This window comes from Lepidochelys kempii, chromosome 13 (assembly GCF_965140265.1).
Source record: "Lepidochelys kempii isolate rLepKem1 chromosome 13, rLepKem1.hap2, whole genome shotgun sequence".
Classification (NCBI taxonomy): Eukaryota; Metazoa; Chordata; order Testudines; family Cheloniidae; genus Lepidochelys; species Lepidochelys kempii.
In genome coordinates, this window is record NC_133268.1 from 36,002,288 (window position 1) to 36,015,284 (window position 12,997).

Genomic DNA, 12,997 nt, shown 5'->3' on the forward strand with positions numbered 1-12,997 from the left:
ACACTCGGATACTTACCAGTCCCAGGCAAACTCCTGCTGTGAGCTGCTCTGCTGGTATGTGGTTGCTGGTGAGTATTTGCTTCAGGTTGGGGGGCTGTCTGAAGGCAAGGACTGGCCTGTCTCCCAAGATTTGTGAGAGTGTTGGCTCATCCTTCAGGATAGGTTGTAGATCCTTAATAATGCGTTGGAGGGGTTTTAGTTGGGGGCTGAAGGTGACGGCTAGTGGCGTTCTGTTATTTTCTTTGTTAGGCCTGTTCTGTAGTAGATGACTTCTGGGAACTCTTCTGGCTCTATCAATCTGTTTCTTCACTTCCGCAGGTGGGTATTGTAGTTGTAAGAATGCTTGATAGAGATCTTGTAGGTGTTTGTCTCTGTCTGAGGGGTTGGAGCAAATGCGGTTGTATCGCAGAGCTTGGCTGTAGATGATGGATCGTGTGGTGTGGTCAGGGTGAAAGCTGGAAGCATGTAGGTAGGAATAGCGGTCAGTAGGTTTCCGGTATAGGGTGGTGTTTATGTGACCATCGTTTATTAGCACTGTAGTGTCCAGGAAGTGGATCTCTTGTGTGGACTGGACCAGGCTGAGGTTGATGGTGGGATGGAAATTGTAGAAATCATGGTGGAATTCCTCAAGGGCTTCTTTTCCATGGGTCCAGATGATGAAGATGTCATCAATATAGCTCAAGTAGAGTAGGGGCCTTAGGGGACGAGAGCTGAGGAAGCGTTGTTCTAAGTCAGCCATAAAAATGTTGGCATACTGTGGGGCCATGCGGGATCCCATAGCAGTGCCGCTGATTTGAAGGTATACATTGTCCCCAAATGTAAAATAGTTATGGGTAAGGACAAAGTCACAAAGTTCAGCCACCAGGTTAGCCGTGACATTGTCGGGGATAGTGTTCTTGACAGCTTGTAGTCCATCTTTGTGTGGAATGTTGGTGTAGAGGGCTTCTACCTCCATAGTGGCCAGGATGGTGTTATCAGGAAGATCACCGATGGATTGTAGTTTCCTCAGGAAGTCAGTGGTGTCTCGAAGGTAGCTGGGAGTGCTGGTAGCGTAGGGCCTGAGGAGGGAGTCTACATAGCTGACAATCCTGCTGTCAGGGTGCCAATGCCTGAGATGATGGGGTGCCCAGGATTTCCAGGTTTATGGATCTTGGGTAGTAGATAGAATATCCCAGGTCGGGGTTCCAGAGGTGTATCTATGCAGATTTGATCTTGTGCTTTTTCAGGGAGTTTCTTGAGCAAATGCTGTAGTTTCTTTTGGTAACTCTCAGTGGGATCAGAGGGTAACGGCTTGTAGAAAGTGGTGTTGGAGAGCTGCCGAGCAGCCTCTTGTTCATATTCCGACCTATTCATGATGACAACAGCACCTCCTTTGTCAGCCTTTTTGATTATGATGTCAGAGTTGTTTCTGAGGCTGTGGATGGAATTGTGTTCCACACGGCTGAGGTTATGGGGCAAGTGATGCTGCTTTTCCACAATTTCAGCCCATGCACATCGGTGGAAGCACTCTATGTAGAAGTCCAGTCTGCTGTTTCGACCTTCAGGAGGAGTCCACCTAGAAGTCCTTCTTTTTGTAGTGTTGGTAGGGAGGTTTCTGTGGATTAGTATGTTGTTCAGAGGTATGTTGAAAATATTCCTTGAGTCGTAGACGTCGAAAATACAATTCTAGGTCACCACAGAACTGTATCATGTTCGTGGGGGTGGAGGGGCGGAAGGAGAGGCCCCGAGATAGGACAGCTGCTTCTGCTGGGCTGAGAGTATAGTTGGATAGGTTAACAATATTGCTGGGTGGGTTGAGGGAACCATTGCTGTGGCCCCTTGTGGCATGTAGTAGTTTAGAAAGTTTAGTGTCCTTTTTCTTTTGTAGAGAAGCAAAGTGTGCGTTGTAAATGGCTTGTCTAGTTTTAGTAAAGTCCAGCCACGAGGAAGTTTGTGTGGAAGGTTGTTTTTTATGAGAGTATCCATTTTTGAAAGCTCATTCTTATGGTCCTCCTTGATTATCATACACATTGTAAGGAGAGTGGTCACTTTAGATAAGCTATTACCAGCAGGAGAGTGGGTTTGTGTGTGTGTGTGTGGGTGGGGGTGGGGTGAGAAAACCTGGATTTGTGCCGGAAATGGCCCAACTTGATTGTCATACACATTGTAAGGAGAGTGATCACTTTAGATAAGCTATTACCAGCAGGAGAGTGGGGTGGGAGGAGGTATTTTTTCATGCTTTGTGTGTATATAAAAAGATCTTCTACCCTTTCCACAGTATGCATCCGATGAAGTGAGCTGTAGCTCACGAAAGCTTATGCTCAAATAAATTGGTTAATCTCTAAGGTGCCACAAGTACTCCTTTTCTTTTTGCGAATACAGACTAACACGGCTGTTACTCTGAAACCAGCTAGTACTGGAGTTTCACTTTGAACTCATTACTGTAATGACTATGTCACTGGGGGAAGGATGTGTAGTCCCAGCTCCCCTCTCCTGATCTCTGACACTGCACAGGAATATATCAAAGGCCTAAATGAAGTCTTGCACCCCCTAAAACTAACTGTCCAAGACCGACAAGAAGCCCGGAACCCTCCAGAGACCTCCTCCTGGATGGACGTACAGAGGGCGCTCCGGTGGCTGGACGAGTTAATTCCTGACGACGACCAGCAGGAGGCACCGCCGGGTGAGTCCCAACCTTTACACCACAACAAAACACTTTTGGATGATGCCCTTATGGTCTCTGTTCAGTTTAAATATGTTTTATCCAATTTTTTGGCACCCTTGCAAAATGTATGCTCAGAGCACCACAGCTTCCTGCAATGGCTGCAGGATCAGCTACAGTTTCTAATGCACCAGTATGTTATTCGGGCCCACACAGCCAAAAGACAAAAATGTAGCATGTTAGGTGATATTGGAGGATTCTTTAGAAGCACCAATTCTATACTAAATACCCTTAACCTAAACTCTGAAAGGTCATACAATTCTTGGGTCAAAAGCCAAACCACCCAAGCCCTTAGATATACAAACACAGATTTATCCTATGCTCTTACTGAAATTGATGTAGCAATAAAGGATTTTTACCAAATCATTGAAAAGACCTCAGACTCTATAGTCATTCTGGCCAAGTCACAAGCTAAAGGCTGTGCTTGTGATATGTTAGCTCATGACCTATTTAATATTGCAAAAGAAGACATGCTAGATGTATGCCTGGGTTTCCCCCCTTCCCATACCCTTTCTTCCCTTACCCTTGCCCACATTGCAAGCATTTCCACTCAACTCATTGTGGCCTCTTTACTTCCTCCAGACTCACCCTTCTCCTTTAATTTCCTCCTTGTGTATCCCTCTGTTATTCCTACTCATGTGTTTCCTTCTTCTTTCTGTTTCAAGTGTATTGGATACGTAACTAACAATACAGTGTACGGAGTAGGACTGTCTGGATACCTGGCACCATCTCCCCATAATACCACACTAATGACAACATCAGACTGCTGCATAGAGACGGATAACTATATCATGTGTTCCTGTTCTACTCTCCGTCCTTTAACATCATCCACTTCTATCATCCTTCCTCTTATAGATGCTGAAGCTGCTGTGCAAGTATCCACCACTCAGTGGTGTTTTAGCACTGCTGCATCCCAATATATATATGGACCCCTGCAGTGCCAGGCAAACGCTTCCATGTGCATGCAGATTACTGACTCCTTTACCCTAGGTGATGTGCACCTCCCCGGCAGTGTGTTCACTGGAATGACAACAGCTCCACAATCCACTGTGACTGAGATTTCCAAAGCAACTAGGAAGACTTTCTAAAGAACCGGGAAATAACAGGCCATTAAATTTCACCCAGTTACCCCTGTGTTGAGCCCAATAATTTATAATTTATAGATTCCAAGGCCAGAAAGGACTGTTGCGATCATCTAGTCTGACTTCTTATATAGCCCAGGTCAGAGAACATCCTCAAAATAATTTCTAGAGCAGATCTTTTAGAAAAACAAACAAACATGCAATCTTGATTTAAAATTGTGATGGGGAATCCAAAACCACGGTTGGCAAATTTATCCAATGGTTAGTTAATCTCACTGTTAAAAATGTGTAACTTATTTCCTGTCTGAATTTGTCTAGCTTAAACTTCCAGCCATTGGATCGTGTTAGAACTTTCTCTGCTAGATTGAAGAGCTAACTATTACATATTTGTTCCCTATGTAGATACTTATAGACTATAACCAAGTGTCTCCTTAACCTTCTCTTTGTTCATCTAAATGGATTGAACTCCTTGAGTCTACCATGACAAGGCAGGTTTTCAAAATGTTTAATCGTTCTCATGGATTTTCTCTGAACCCTTTCCAATTGATCAATATCCTTCTGGAATTGTGGGCACCAGAACTGGACACAGGATTCCAGCAGCAGTTGCACAAGTGTCAAATACAAAGGAAAAATAACCTCTCTACCCTGACTCAGGATTCCCCTGTTTATGCATCCCATGATCACATTAGCTTTCTTGGCCACAGCAGTACACTGGGAGCTCATGTCCCCCATCCTGTAAATAAGGCCCACATTCTTTGTTCCTAGATGTATATGTTTTCATTTAGCTGCATTACAACACAGATTCTTTGCTGGCACCCAGTTTACCAATGATCCAGATGTCTCTGAACATATGACCTGTCCTCTTCATTATTTACCACTTTCCCAGTTTTTGTGTCATCCTCACATTTGATCAGTGATGGCTTATGTTTTCTTCCAGCTCTTTGATAAAAATGTTAAATAGTGTAGGGCCAAGAAACTATCCCTGCAGGACCACACTGAGAACACACATACTCAGTGATGAGTCCCTGTTTATACATTTTGAGACCTACCACTCACCCGCTTTTTAAAACATTTAATGTGTGCCATGTTAACTTTATTATTCAAGTTTTTTTAATCAAAATATTGTTTAGTCAAATGCCTTACCTCACTCTAAGTATATTTGGTCAACACTCTTACCTTTATCAACCAAACTTGTAATCTCATCAAAGAAAGATAGTTAGTGCAACAGGATCTGTTTTCCATAAACCCATGTTGATTGGCATTAGTTACATTGCCTTTCTTTAATTTTTTTGCATTTGACTAAAGCATAACTTGTGTTTAACTAAGTCATATCTTCCAAAAATGCATCCAAGATGTTAAGGGATGGAAAATCCAGCACTTTCCTTGTTTTTTTTTTCTTTTTGCAATGGTTAACGTCCTTCATTGCTAGAAATTGTGCCTTATTTTTCATTTGAATTTGTCTGGCTTCAGCTTCTAACCATTAGTCTTGTTCTGTCTGTCTCCACTATATTAATGAGCCCCTTAGTAACTCTTGTTGTCTCCCCAGAAATGTACTTATATATGGTATTCAAGTAATCTCGCAGTCTTCTATTTTATTAGCTAAACAGACTATTCTCCTTAAGTCTCTCACTTCTAGGCATTTTCTCCAGCACTTCAAACTTCTTCTTTTCCATATACTTATCTAATCCCTTGACCCCTCTGAAATGAGACCAGGAACTTGCAGGCATGACCACAGAATCATACGGACCATATGGTCAATGATAATATGAAAGATGATAGAAACCATCATAGGGCCCCACAGCAAAAATCACCTCTCGAGTGAATGAATGCCACTGTGACAAAAAGATATTCTGAAATGTTGCTAAAACTAGATCTGGGCGAATAACTGATTTTTCATTTCTCAGAAATAATTTTTAAAAATCAGTTTTGGTCAAAGGGCATCAAAAAATGCCAGAAAATGTTGCATAGAAAATGTCAATAGTAATTTAGTTTTGAGTCAAACATAATGTGTCTTTCGTTTCATTTCATTTCTGGGATCTTTTTAACACAAAGGAAAGGAAATGAAGGATGCCTTTCACAATACAGTTGGCAGTGGTGACACTGCACTCTTTAGAGCTTTTAGCCCAGTGGTGAGGGCACTCACCTGGCATGTAGGAGACTAAGGTTCAATACCCCCTATGCCTGGGGAGAAAGGATTTGAACTTTGATGGCTCACAGTACTGCAGAGTGCTCCAGCCACTGATCTATGGGTTACTCATATATGTTGCACAGGGATTCTTTCCTGCAAAGTAACCAAGCCAATCCAAAAATGTGTAATGCAATTTATAATCAATGCAATGAGATTTAGCAGAAGCTGGGCATGGGAGACGTCCACCATGACAATCTGTTCCATGGCATGCAGGAGGTGCTGGGAGGTAGGAGGAGGAGCAGGGATGGGGCATGCTTGGGGAAGGGGGTGGAAAGAGGAGGAGAAGAGGTGGGGAGGGGATGGGGGCTTGGGGAGAAATTGAGCTCCCCAGAGGTAGAGAGGAAGTTGGCATCTATGGCCCAGAGGGTATCTCAACCATGCCCACCTCACTTTAGTAGAACAGCACTGAGATGAATGTATAATAAAACCAGATTAAGTGTATTAACAAAGAACAGACATTTCAGGGATCCTGAGATCATAGACACAGAAAATGGTTACAAATAAAACAAAACATATAATCATGCCTTCTCATGACTAAAATGTAACTCAACAGGTTATAATGCTTGTCAAAGACATTTTTCTCACCTACAGCTGCTTCATAGCGTCACCAACCCACATGGCTGAGGAACGGCTTTTCCTAGACGCAAAGAGCGCTGACCTCTTTTCCCCCTCAGTGATGGATAACAAGATGCCCTTTTGTTTCTCCTTATATTCACCAAAGTTAATTTTCTTTGTCTCAAGAGTTAGGATGACCCCCTGGGTTCTGACTCTAGTGTGTCCTCTGGTGTTTTAGTGCCATGCGGTTTCCTCAACCTCCTGATAACTGGGGTTTACAAATGAAATGCCCATTGTCTCTAGCGCATCCTGCTTGATTTATGATCGAGACGCAGGCAAATCAACATTCCTTTGTCCAGGACAAGCATGTTTCCCAACTCTTCCTCCAAAACACATTACAGGAACATATTTCCAGCACACATTGATTATTCTTTACACACCATCCATCCATACATAATGCAATGATATTAATGGCCAACATGTCACCATCTTTCATTTGATACTTCACATGACATTCTTTATACATAAATATTATCACATAAGAACATAAAAACAGCCATACTGGGGGAGAACAATGGTCTATCTAGCCCAGTATTATGTCTTCCAACAGTGACTGGTGCCAGATGCTTCAGAGGGAATGAACAGAACAGGATAATTATCGAGTGATCCATCCCAGTTTCTGGCAATTGGAGGCTAGAGACACAAAGAGCATGGGGTTGTGTTCCAGACCATCCTGGCTAATAGCCATAGATGACCTATCCTCCATCAGCTTATCTAATCCCAGTTATATTTTTGGCCTTCACAACATCCCCTGGCAATGAGTTCCACAGGTTGACTGCATTGTGCGAGGAACTACTTCCTTATGTTTGTTTTAAACTGGCTGCCTACTATTTTCATTGGGTGACCCCTGGGTCTCGTGTTATGCGAAGAGGTAATAATGACAGCAAAGTGTTAGGTGTAGTGAGTATGTCAGGACTAATATGAGTCGCTGCACAGTGGGTCCTCTGCAAGTTGGCACTGAGGGGCTCTTAGCACCCCAAGAATATACTGCACTTGGCCAGTCTGGAGGTAAGAGAGACATGACAAAGTTGAGAAGTCAACTTACAACTTTCCCACTGGATGCAGATAGTGAGACCCACCTTGGTCAAGGCAGTTCTTTAGGGACCTTAAAATCACACATGAAACCAGCTAGATGCCCTCCATTCCTCCCGCACACCACCATACTGTGAACTCAGATCAAACTGGAGTGCAGAAACTCTCAGTCAAAATGAAGAGTGGATGGTTCTCAGTTTAAATCAAGACAGTGAGACTTGAGATACTCAGGCATCTTACCCTATGACTGGAGAACTGTAAATATAGAACCTATATTTAAGAAAAGGGGGGGGGGAGAAATAATTCAGGAAACTACAGGCCTGTTAGTTTGATCTCAATTGTTTGTAAGCTCTTAGAACAAATATTGAAAGAGAGGGTAATTAAAGTCATAGAGGTAAATTGTAAATGGAATCAAATACACTATGGTTTTACTAAAAACTTCCAGCCTGAATGTCCTCTCTCATCCTTCCCAGGGTGGAACAGAAGATACAATGTGTGGGATTTTCATGAGTTTCTACGTGATTTAAGAGCACAGGTCCATTTGAAAGTCAGCGGCATCTCGGAAAATCCCAACCATTCACTGGTATCTTACACTGAGTACATAACCAGGTGTCACACCCTCCCTTTCTCTGGCCACCCTGAAGACATGGGTGAGGGACTCCACTCTGTTTTTTTAAAGAGTCTCCTAAACAGCGATTGGGTGGGAAAATCTGCAATAGGTTTCTTGTAAGCATCTCTTCTTGGACTGTGGCACCATAATTGGAGGTGACCAGTGACCTCATCACCTGCATGTAGTAAGGAAGGCCATTTCCTTGGAGGATAGAAATTTGCCTCCATTCACTCTGGTGTTTGTACCGTCGACAGTGCTAGCATGTTATTGAGTTTTCCTTCTCATTAATCAATGTAAGCATCAAGGGAGATGTCGCCTTCCCACAGAAAGGATAAAAGTGAAATCTTGAGAGAGTCTCTCTTGTAGGAACTGGGCACAAGGCAAATAGCACCATATAGAACACTCGGAGTAGATCTCTTTCCTGGCACTGTTAAAGAACGTGAAGCAGATGATGGTAGAAGATAAACTGCAGAACCAGTATCCTGGTCTCTGAATCACTGGGAAAAGGGGCAGTATCTGAAAATCCGCCTCACTTAGAACAGATTTAAAGGTAAAACATTTCCACCATTTCTGTTTCAATTAAATCATGGGATTTTAAAGTAGCAAATGTGAGCTAAGGCTTCCCTACACGCTACTCCAGCCACTTCACTGGGGTGGTGGGGAAAATGATCTTAAACAGGCTAGGTATATTCAATGTGCTGTGTCAAAACTATGTCTTATCATGCTTCTTCTTTTCCAGAATCACTGGGAATGTTGATGAATGTGAATAATTGACTGATCTGAATAATTCCATAGACCAGACTAAAATGAGGAATAATTCTATTATTATATGAAATTGAATTAAAAGAAGATACACATACTAAGAAGGTCAGAAAAAAATACAGAAGGGTTCAGAGATAGATAGATAGACAGATATAAAGATAGATAGATGTGTATGGGGCTAGATTCTTTCTTTCTTTCTTTCTTTCTTTCTTTCTTTCTTTCTTTCTTTCTTTCTTTCTTTCTTTCTTTCTTTCTTTCTTTCTTTCTTTCTTTCTCTCCTTCCCCATCTATCTATCTATCTATCTATCTATCTATCTATCTATCTATCTATCTATCTATCTATCTATCTAACAATTTTCATACACCTCTCTCCTCCCCCATTTTTCTCTGTCTGTCTTTATTTCTCTCATCACTATAGACTCCCTGCAGAGACTCTCTCTCTCTCTCTCTCTCTCTCTTAAATCCAGAACATTGAGCTGAAAACTCTAGCTGTAATAGCAGACTTGGTGTAATCCCATATAAATCAATATGTGAGGTTCTCTCATTTAAATCAGTATGAATCAGGAGTGACTCATTTCTGCTTGCATTCACACTGGAAGTAATCACGTTCTCAGGGCAGTGGCCAAGAATTTCAAAAATTTCTAACCATTTTGTGGTACCTAAGTTTTAAGGAGATTGAACTGAGACAACTTGAAGATGCACATTCTGAAAACCAGGTGCCCTTAACATATTTCAGGCAGAACACCCAAATTCTCTGGTCCCTTCTGGATATCTTGACCATGGTATGGAGACACAACCCTGAATTTCTACAGAAAAAAGAAAAAGAGATACAGTAACTCCTCACTTATTGTCTTCCTGGTTAACATTGTTTCATTGTTACATTGATGATCTATTATGGAACATGCTGGTTTAAAGTTGCGCAATGCTCCCTTATAACATTGTTTGGCAGCTGCCTCCATTGTCCACTGCTTGCAGGGAGAGCAGCCATTGGAGGTGGTGGAGGCTCGGAGCCAGGGTGGGCCGGCAGCCACCCTATCAGCTCCCCTAAGTTCGCTGTGTGGCAGCCGCCCAGCAGGCTACCAATTGCTGGCAATTCAGGTGTCCCACCCCGCACTGTCCTGTGCTGCTCCTGCCCTCTGCCTTGGAGCTGCTCCCCGGAGCCTCCTGCTGCCGTGCAGAGGGTGGAGGGGAAGAGTGGTGCTAATGTCAGGGTGTCCCCCTCCCTTCACTCCTGCTCCCCCCGCTCCTGTACCTTATCTCCACACAGCGTGGGGTGGGGGGGCGGGAGGAGAGGGGAGGACTCAGGAGGGAGGGAGCTTGCTGTCTCAATTTGCTTATCTACTTAAAAAGGCAATGTACTTCGCGTGGGGTCAGCGTACTTTAAGGGGAAATACGTCTCTCTCTCTCACACACAGGGTGTGTGTCTCTTTCTTTCTCTGACATGCTGACTCTCCTCCTTCCATTCCTGCTGCCTTGTAGAGTGTGAGGCTACATTAACAACAAAGTGTTAACTCTTGAGGGCTCAGCCGAGTGCTAGTTCATCATTTAGCAGCAAGACATCCCCTGGGAAATATCCCACCCTCTTCCACCCTCTTACTTCACCACCTCAACCAAGCTTCACAATCAGCACGGCTGTGTACAGTATTAAATTGTTTGTTTAAAACTTATACTGTATATATGTGTGTGTGTGTGTGTACATATATATATGCACACAAAAAAATCCCTGGAACCTAATCGCCCCTATTTACATTAATTCTTATGGGGAAATTGGATTCGCTTAACATTGTTTCGCTTAAAGTAGCATTTTTCAAGAACAAAACTACAACGTTAAGCGAGGAGTTACTGTAAAGGGAAAAAGTAGAAAAGGGCTAACATATATTTGTCTCGGTTTTCTAAAAGATCTCCTCTAGTTCAAAGAGGAATGAATTCAGGAAAGTCCTATGCCTGTATGTCCAGACTGCACATAATTTCAGGCCCAGACATTGTAAGCAGTGCAGTCTGGATGCTCAAGTGCAGGCATGGAAACACTGAGACCTGGGTTTACAATGCACTGTAGATATATCTTATGAGATGCAAGGTCAGACTAGATCATCACCGTGATCCTTTCTAGTCATATAATCTATGAGTCAATGAACCCAAGTCTGATAAATATAAATCTGCAGAGACTGAAGAATTAGAAGGAGCAGACATGAGTTTGTTTATAACTCTTATGTGAGAAGAGAAGCTGTGGGCAGCTTCATATGTTACACTTCATAGTAACACCAAGCAACATTGTTGGTAGCTAAAAGGGGTCCAGACACACTCTGGACATGAAGATGTCACAGGCAGGAGGTCAAATGTCTTCATTAACACTTAAGTCCTAAAATTCTCCTACCATAATAAGAGGAAGATCCTATAGGTGACCAGGAACATAGGAATGGATCCAGAACGGAGCAGTTCAGTGGTCCATATAATCAGTAGCTTCTGTTTGATGGTGACCAGTATCAAATGCTCCTGGGGAAGCAACAGAATTATATAACACATTTCTTCATTGTCCCAGAGAGATATACATTGCTTTAAGACCCGAAAAAAAGGTATTTATTTCTCTTATGAAACTAGATTATCTAATGTACTTGGGCATATTCAGATGATTCAAATCAAAATCCAACTTTTGTGTTGATATTAAGACTGGTCCAAAATTTTCCATCCAAAGTTTTCTAGACTGGAAAACTGAGGTTTTGATAAAAAAACAGCTTTCTCCAAAAGGGTCTGCTTTCCTGCAAAAGTCTTTCACTTTTACTTGGAACACCAAGAACACAAAATAAGAGAGAAATGTTTGAGGCAAAACCAGAAAATATTTTGGTTTGGGGTTAAAAGATGTTCAGTAATTTTCAGCCAGTTCAGTGGCCAAAGCAAAAATAACTGACAAATGAATATATTTTTTTAAATGTTTTGATGTTTTAACTTTTTTTTCAACTAAAAACCAGCATTTCCTTGGGAGAAAGGATCAGTCAATTGTGAGAGACAGGACACTGAACAAAACACTCCTCTGATCTAGTATGACAGTTCCCATGTTCTATTTAATAATGCCTAAGTATAAAAATCATCAACTCTTCAAAAATGGTGAAGAGAGAAATCAGTGTATTAAAAGGGAGAGATAGGGAGATAAAGAAAGAGATCAGGATTGAGAAGTCAACTCTATAGCTTAGAAGAGTTGTGTCCGATACTTCTTTTAAAAATGGATGACATTAAGGGTTATTAGTATATAATGGTAAATGGTAAATTTATTGGTAACTGGTTAAAGGATAGGAAACAAAGTGTAGGTATAAATGGTCAGTTTTCAGAATGGAGAGAGGTAAATAGTGATGTCCTCCAGGGGTCTGTTCTGGGATGAGTCCTATTCAACATATTCATAAATCATCTGGAAAAAGAGGTAAAAAGTGAGGTGCCTAAATTTGCAGATGTTACAAAATTACTAAAGATAGTTAAGACAAAGGCAGACTGTGAAGAGCTACAAAAGGATCTCTCAAAACTGGGTGACCTGGGCAAGAAAATGGCAGATGAAATTTAATGTTGATAAATGGAAAGTAATGCACATTGGAAAGTATAATCCCAACTATACAGACAAAATGATGGGGGTCTAAATTAGCTGTTACCACTCAAGAAAGAGATCTTGGAGTCATTGTGGATAATTCTCTGAAAACATCCACTCAGTGTGCAGTGGTAGTCAAAAAAGGGAACAGAATGCTGGGAATAATTAAGAAAAGGATAGATAATAGGACAGAAAATAATGTTAGCTCTATATAAAACCTTGGGACGCCCACATCTTGAATACTGCGTGCAGATGTGGTCGTTCCATCTCAAAAAAGATATATTGGACTTGGAAAAAGTTCAGAGAAGGGCAAGAAAAATTATTAGGGGTATGGAACGGCTTCCGTATGAGGAGAGATTAATAAGACTGGGACTTTTCAGGTTGGAAAAGAGATGGCTAAGGTGAAATATGATTAAGGTCTATAAAATCATGACTG